Source organism: Pinus tabuliformis, chromosome X (genome assembly GCF_031772625.1).
Source record: "Pinus tabuliformis cultivar Carrire ecotype Pingquan chromosome X, CPIR1, whole genome shotgun sequence".
Lineage (NCBI taxonomy): Eukaryota > Viridiplantae > Streptophyta > Pinopsida > Pinales > Pinaceae > Pinus > Pinus tabuliformis.
Genome location: NC_142308.1, coordinates 1,722,321,296 through 1,722,330,269, shown reverse-complemented (window position 1 = coordinate 1,722,330,269; position 8,974 = coordinate 1,722,321,296).

Genomic DNA, 8,974 nt, shown 5'->3' with positions numbered 1-8,974 from the left:
GCTTGAATTTTTCGCGTCCTATGATTCTAGCCTTCCTACCATCCCCTAGGAAGACATCACCACCATCATATTTCTCGTACTCGCAGAACCACTCTCTAGGGTGAGTGAAGTGAAAGTATTCACCTGAGTCAATCAACCATGCCTCCTGATCAACATGTGTACTTCAATAAGAAGCCAAATACACATCCCCACCTTCATCTAAGGTGGTTTTCACCTTTGCAGAAGGAGCATCATCATATCCCTTTCCCTTCTCAAGAGTTTTATATCTACAATCCTTTTTGTAGTGCCCTTCTTTTCCGAATTTCAAGCGTACCTTTACAAAGTTTCATGTAGATTTAGATCTCCCACTTGAGGAATTATTTTTTCTTCTATTATGGGACCATCCTCTTATAGAAAAAGGCATATCCATTCTAGCTCCCCATATTTTTCAGTCTCATCTCTTTTGACAAGGATGAGACTATTTCATCAAACTTTAAGGTAGTTGTATTGCTACCTATGGAAAAAATAAAACTATTCCATGAGTCTAGTAGAGAACAAAATAGACTAATACATTTATCTTTATTTGAAATTTTAATATCAACATATAACAACTAACTTACCACAATATTGAAGGCGTTTAGATGACATGTCACCTAATCTTCATCCTTCATCCTCAAGCTATACAATTTTTTCCGCAAAAACATTTTGTTCACCAGAGACTTAGATTGATACAAAGTCCCTGACATGTCCCATAAATCCTTTGTTGTAGCCGCTCCCTTTGTTGCTGCTACAACACCCTCTAATTTTTTTTGTTATTTTCTAATTTTGGAGCCTACTTGTTATTGTGTGAAGTGTCGTTTTTGGTTGTCAAGTGTCGCTTAATGTTTTTACACGTTTCTAGTGTCTATAATCTTTCAAAAGTGTCATCAGATGGTTGAGAGTAGTAATAATGTACTTTTGAGTCATAGTACACTTTCTAGTCACAAAAGGACTCTTATGTGTCGAAACTGCGCATGCTTGTTTGTATCAGTTGGTGATTATTTGTCGATTGGTGTTTTGATATATATTTATTAGTGTTGGGTCTTGTTTAAGTTATATTTATGAGTTGAGATTTGAAATGCTTTATTTTACCCCAAACTCATTGTGTTTTTCTAACTCTTACCTTTCCATACTTAGCCATTTTTCTGGCCTTGCAAGCTGCCCTCTTGGCTAGGAAGAGGGAATTATGCACTTCTAAGGCCTAATAGTGACCCCCTTTTTAGCTAGAATTGAGCCCTATGCCAACCCAAGCCTTCCCTCTCTCTCATGCACACTGCACAATTCTAGTCGGCAAGGACCTCCTCCTTGTTTCTTATCCTTCTTCCTTGCGCCAATCTTGTCTCTGCCTCCCATTGTAGCACATTGTGCCATTCTAGTAGGAAACAATGCTCCTCCTCGTGTCTTACAAGTGCACCATTCACCAACCTTGACCAATTCTCTTCTAGAGATGCACATGGCATAGTCTCAGTGAGTAGTGATGCCCTTCCTTATCTCCTACAAGTGCGATTTGTACCCAAAAGGTCCTTCCTTTTCTCCTTAGCACCTTGTTGATCCACAATCAGAAATTTGCATGAATCATGTTAGAATAATATATTTTTGGGCTAGTATTTGCTTGCCATGAGTGATTCATACGTGTAGGTGTTCTTAGTAAGCACAACAAAAGATGTTTGAGGAGATCTGTTAAGAGAGGTTACTCAAGGAAGCATTTTGAAGACTAAGGAACAAAGGCACCATGTTGCAACAATTGAAGGAGCATTGGATTTCAGTGATCAAGGAAACCCATGAAGACATCATTACATCTCAAGACCCTTTGGAGGTTAGAAAACAATTACAATGCAAGACATGTACAAAGCATTGAAGACATGGTGGCAGTGTCATCACTTCTAAAAAAAATCCATGTTACAAGTCATCATGGGTCCAAGTCATCAATGTCAATGGCTTGTCATGTTGTCATCACATAATGATGTAGAAAATGATGATGTAATTTTGGAAATATTGTAAATGTAAATATGTGGAAGTCCAAGAGTCATATATGGACAAAATAGTCATTAGGGAAAGTCCAAAAGTCTTATGGAAGTCTAAAGGTCATATTAGAAGTCTAAGATTCATGAGGGTAGTTCAAGAGTCATGAGGAATATGAAAGGCCATTACTCTTCTTATAAAATAAGCCTCATTAGAGAGAAAGACTGTTCACCTTGGCTTCTCCAACTAGGCATTAGAAAGAAAGATTGTTCTTTTGGAGAGTAAGTAGTGGCTTAATGCTCCACTATTGGAGCTAGTGGTGTCTCATTGTATCAACGTATCTTGGAACTTTTGCTTAATATTTAAAGCTCATTGAGCCAACACACTTTCATGCATTTATCGTGAATATTGTAATATTATTCTTTGGACGTTTGCAGTATGCGTTTACATTATTATGTACTAGATAAATTTAAGTACTTCATTGGCTTTGGTGCTCATCTTGTTGAATGGGTGTTATAATTGTTTTAATGATCATTATGTATATGTTGACTATTTTGCTAGATGGTTAACGATTCTTTCATATGTATGTGCATGTGCCTTTATTAGAATGACACTACTACTTTTCTTGTAAAGACTCACTTTCTCTTCCCTTCCAGTGAAATAACTTTATACATATTGCAATTGAACATTTCACAAGGCATAATTACTTTCTCATTCAAAAGTACATACACGTTTCTATCTTATGCTAATTATCACAGCCAAGGAAAACCTTTAAGAACATGGCAGTCGGGCCACATTTCTGGATCGGGCTCCTATACCAAATGGTGTGAGGTCTAATTGGGACTTCATATCGAGGAGACCCCCCTGTATGTTGGTGGGATCCAACACTATCAACACCTCCCCTGATACATTAAATAGTACTAAATCTAAAAGACACAATTGTATTGTGCTCTTCGTCTTTCGATCTAACTTCGCCCAGTCTTTTGCCAACAACCTTATTGGTGTTGTACCTGGATCTACAACAATCCATTGATCTTAGTTCACCAACAAATTCTCCATCTTGAGCTTCCATAACTCAAAACTTTCATTAGGGTAGTTTTGAGGTCTAAAATGGGTCTTCTAAGGAAATTATAAAATAATAGTGGAAATAATAAAATAAGATTAGATTACATCACCAAATTTTAGAGGGAAAAAAAAAAACTATTTTTTTTTAAATTTAATTTTTTTTTTTTTTTTTTTAATTTTTAATTTTTATTTTTATTTTTAATTTTTTTTTAATTTTTAATTTTTAATTTTTTTTTTTTTTTTTTTTTTTTTTTTTTTTTTCCAGCTTATATTTTCAACTTATCTCACTATGGGTTTACTCAAATTTCAAGCGGAAACACTCGTTGGATAAAGAATTTGATTCTTCATCCAAGGAGTACCCATGTTGCATACTTTCGATGGACCCTGTTACACAAAAATGAGAAATACGTGAAAAATGTGATTTCAATCACGTTTTTTCATGTATTTCTCATTTTTCATGTAGCAGGGTCCATCAAAAGTATGCAACATGGGTGGATGAAGAATTAAATTTTTCATCCAACGAGTACTCCCGCTCGAAATTTTGAGTAAACCTTATGGAGATAAGTTGAAAATACGAGTTGAAAAAGTAGTTTTATTATTTTTATTTTTTTACTCCAAAAATGGTGAATCATCCTCCATGGTCGACATCATCATCTTGAATCCTATTGGTTCTTATAAAGTTTGTTTTGGTTGCACATTTTTCTTAGGAGGCCCATTTTAGACCTCAAAATTCCCCTAATGGTCCATTGAATTTCTTGATCTTTATGTTTCCACTATTCGCCATTTCCTTTCACTACAAGAATTGATCTCGCAGATCTCCCACTGTAACAAGGTCTACCACAGGCCTAAGAAAAATCCCTCAGCCATAACGGAGTCGCCTTGAAGCCATAATTGATATGATACCAAATGTAGGCCTTAACCATGTACATAAATTACCTACAAACAAATTCTTAAAATAGAAAAATATATAATGGTGAGAACATAAAATAGACATAGAGATATTTTCTCTTCAAACCCAAACCGAGAAAACCAGATTGATTTTTAATATATTCTTTTCAATATTACAATACATTATATACATGCTAAAGCATTCATAAACCCTGACCCATTAACCCTGGATTAGAACATAATTGTAGTTCCCTTGACCAAATCTACAAAATAGCACTAGTAAAAGCCATCATGCCCAAAACCATATGTAAAAACCATGCAAAAATCCATTGGTAGGTCCACCCACCATCTTTGGGTCTGCCCAACTATTATTAGGTATGCATATGAGATTATAATTGGAGGAGAGAAATCAAAACCAAAGGAAGCAACGTTCCAAGTCTCGAATAACCATAAATAAAATAGAGGACATCAAGATTGCTCCTATTGTGACCCCGATCACGATATAGCCCAATTTGTAAGGAAACCTAGGAGAGGCTCAAGAAAGTAAAAGGGTAGGCTACCATTTAAATGTTTCGACTATGGGAGAGTAGGACACTTTGCTTCAAAATGCCCATGTACTAAAGCTGAGAATTAAGAGAAAGAGAAAGATAAAAATGAATAATCCTTTGAAGGAGAGCATGACAAATTCTTTCTTATGGCATTAGATTCTGAGGCAAGGTTTGAGAATATATCAGAATCTGAAGAAGGAGTTGTGGACCTCAAAGCAAATATAATTAGTGCACTAGATAAGTAGAAGAAGGCTAGAAAAGAACAAGTAAGTAAAGGAAAAACTTATAAGAGTTGAGGAATGTATGTATAATTTTGATAATGAACAGCTTCTAAGAGCTGAGTAATATATATATAATTCTGATAATGAATATTATAACCTTAAAAAACTAAAAATGGAAGAAGTTTTTAAGCTTAAAGATGTTATAGTGCAACAAATATTTTTAACTCCACAAATTATTATTTTGTTTTTGTTTTAAAGTATTTAGTAAACATCCTCTATATCATTTCATAGGAGCAGTCTAATTGCTAGACTAAATGGCTTTTTTAGCTAAAATTTGGCAATACAATTTGAGCAAAATTATGATTTCTTATTGTTGATTTTTTTTTTTTTATATATATACATGGTTCAATTGCAGACATGAATCAAGCTATGCAACATGATACACTTTTTCTTAAACCATATATATATAAAGTGTTAGGTAAAATGGACTCGGGGTTTGAGTCAAGGTTGACCTGGTTAAATAGTAGTGGTTTTGGGTACATGGTATAGTGTACCCATGGTATTGCATGTAATGGAGCCTATAAAAGGCTAGGAATACTTCATTTTAATGTAGGCTTGGAGGTGAGTGGTGAAGGCTCACTTGGCTGGATTGGCTAGGGTTTTGGCCAATGCTAACGAGATCTCATTGGGTTGGGTTTTTCCCTGGATTTGGGGTTTTCCTAGATAAATATTATGTGTATAATATTTATGTGTATTGTTGCTGGTTATTTTATTATTCCTCTCTGTAAATCTTGGTAAATCTCAGTAATAATTTCTCTCTCTATCGTAAATTTATTAACAACTGGTATCAGAGCTAAGTTGGCTTTAGATGGATGTTTTTTGTTGCCAAGGGTTTGTATTGGCAACTGGTATCGGAGCTAACTTGGCTTTAGAAGGATGTTTTTTGTTTCCAAGGGTTTGTATTGGCTTGGTAGATAGAGAGATAATTAAGTTTTGCTTGCAAATTTGGATCAAAAGCCATAGGTTGTGAAGCAAAGCTGCACACTATTGGGTCATGAGAGATTCAATGGATGAGGAGGATATGTGCATGTGGATTAATTAATTGATGAACCATGTACCTAAAAAGAATGCCTAGATAAATGGCGGTTACAACGGCTGGTGACCCATGTAATTCAGTAGATGGTTTTTTTTTATATGGACATTGATGTCATATGTACAAAGACAACAACAAGGCTAAACATTTTTTTTTATTATAATGAAGTGAAATTTTTAATTTGCATCTAAATGGGCATACTTCTGTAAGACCTGGTAAGGCATGCGTACCCCTAGGTGATTACCTGTAAAGTTTGGGTTAGACCTAGGTAATAGGGGGATGTTGGGTTAACAAATCTGGGGTAAAAACTTTGAAGGGGGTAAGGGCTAGAGTGAGCGAGATTGTCTCACTTAGCAGGGTTTGGATGGATTTAGTGAAGGAACCCTAAGTCAAGTTTAAGGGGGGAATTGTTAGGTAAAATTGACTCGGGGTTTGAGTCAAGGTTGACCTGGTTAAATAGTAGTGGTTTTGGGCTCATGGTATAGTGTACCCATGGTATTATGGTCTGTGGTATTGCATATAATGGAGCCTATAAAAGGTTGGGAATACTTCATTATAATGTAGGTCTGGAGGTGAGTGGTGAAGGATCACTTGGCCAGATTGGCCAGGGTTTTGGCCAATGCTAATGAGATCTCATTTGGTTGGGGTTTTCCCCGGATTTAGGGTTTTCCTAGATAAATATTATGTGTATAATATTTTTTTTTGTAAGCTTGGTAGTACTTTCTCTATTAATATTATCCAACCATAATCATATTTTTCCAATAGTATCAGGTGGCCTCAACCTGCCCATAGGAAACCAGGTTGGCCACTTGTCAACGTTAAAAAATGTCCAAAATTTAAATAAGTCTTTTTCTACCATCCATGCAACATTTGCTATTCTATCTATAATAAACATCAACTTAGGAAAGTAAAGGCTATTTGTCATAAAAACAAAAATTTGTCTAGCACCCTGTGCTACTCATCATCCAAGGACTCCACCGACGTTGGGGCTTTATCACTGGACCTCGATATCTCACTTCTCCTCATGTCCTGTAGACTTTGCTCTATCCTTCTCAGAGCTAAGTTGTTTCGGTAGACTTGAATCTGGATTGCTGCTATCTCCCTGAGGAGATCCTTCCTACTGGGCTCCTTCGTTTTGGCTTCCTCCTATACCTCCTGTTCCTTGTTTAGTTCATGTTCCTTGTTAAGTGTCATAGCTCGGGCCACTATGTTCTTCATAACCCAGTATTGCTGGATTGTTTGCCGGAATAGAGTATGGCGGCTTCGGGCATTCCCTGGATCTTGCACCATGGCTTCCCACTCTTCTATCTCAATGTCCTGGTTGGTGATGTTGTCATTGAGTTCCATCTCCCATCCAGCTATTTTTTCTCTTACCTCTGGTGTGTTGCCAGCCATGTACGCACTAATAAGAGTTTGCATATGCTCCTTTTTAGTCTTCCCGCCTCGCTTGCTTTGGCCTTTGCTGGAGGTTGCATCCCCCCTAGTGGTCTGTTTCCCTGCCTTTCTAGTTCCTCTACTGCCTCGTTTAGCCACCTCTTTTCCTTCTCTAGCCATACTTTCTTTGTCCCAGCTGCAATTTTCTTTGCTCGATTCTTTCTCCTCTATAGGATTGCTTGCTACAACGCAATGCATGATCCGAGCCTCCAAACTGTGTTGCACTCGGATTATTATTAAACCTAAAACAGTAACATAAGAAATATCAGTAGTCTATATGTATACACCCCAAACTATTATATTTTTATATGCTCTAGGTTTAGCCTCTCGCCCAAGTCCTAGCAACTTGGGTTTGCCCCCCTTCTCCCTCATATTCCCCCCTGATGGCTCTTGGGTTAACATTCTTTGGCCTCTCAAATCTTCTCCTCTCTGATACATCCCTCCCTGGCAACCCACAACCTACTGGTCCACCTTTATAGTCCTACAGGAGTCCCTACATTGGGTTTCCTTATCCCTGTTCTGAGTTTCAAAAGGGTTCCCCTTCCCAACCTCTCTCCTCTCTGGTATCCCCACTCGAATTGTGCCCTTGGATAGCCCCTGGGTCTTACTCTGGAAGTTCTAGTTTGGTTTCGCATCAAGCTAGGCTATCCATAGCCTTGCTTCATTAGCCCTTGGAAAACCCTCCACTCTATCTCGACTACCTGATTTATCCCTTCTGTGCCTTAGGTACCACTTGGTCGGGGTTGTTATCTTTCTGCGCTCTCCCTTAACGAGATCCCCATTGTCTCCCCAACCTCCCTCATTCCCTCTTTGCTCATCTTCCCAAGGTGACCCTTTAACTTTACCATATCTCTCCACTTCATTATCATTCCAGACCAGGTTAGAGTTCTAGGAACCCCTGGTCTTGACTCGTTCCGAGTCCTGTATTTCCCAAGCCCCCTTCCCCAATACCTCTGAATTAAAAATTACTACAATTCTATTATTTAGGGCATTGAGGGTGACATACCAACGATTTATGTTGACCCATTTGCACCCACTAGCTTGCTTCCGCCTCCTGCGTCCACCACCTTTATTTTCTTGTTCCCTCGCCTTCATTCTCTGCATGCAACTATCCCCTTTCTCAATTGGCTTTACCTCTTTTTATTTTATCCCGCTGTCCCTCATTTCTTCCATCCTGCCTCCCACATGTCCTCCTAATCCTCCCACTGCCCATTCTTTCATTCCTTCTCCTCAGAATGATGAACCTCTGACGCTTCCATCTCTGTCCTTCATTAACTCCCTTGTGCCTTCGACTGCTCCTACTGTGGGTACCTCTCTATACTCATGCCACTTGCAAACTCTGTTATGCCCACCCTCTTGCTTGCCCCCAAACCTTCCTCTCTCCCTACCATTCTCAACCACACCTATCCTTGTTCTGTACCTTCCTCCTCCTTGCCCTATCCTTCTTGCTACCCTTCCTGCTGTTGCAATCTCCCACATCCCGATGTCCCCTTTGTCCTTGGGCCCAAGTGGGTGGTTTCTGCCACCTCCACCTCCCATCCCCTTTGGCCCACCTCAACTTCACTATCACACCTCGATTGGGGTTTTTCCTCTTTCTCCTTGTCTTTTTCTAGGATCTCCCCTAGTTTCCTCATCCCCTCCATTTGTAATAACTCATATCCTCTTATATCTAGGTTTCTACCTACCTGGCCGCATCCCCAATTAGCGATATTGTCCGCTGCCATGTTGCTCATCCTACAGACATG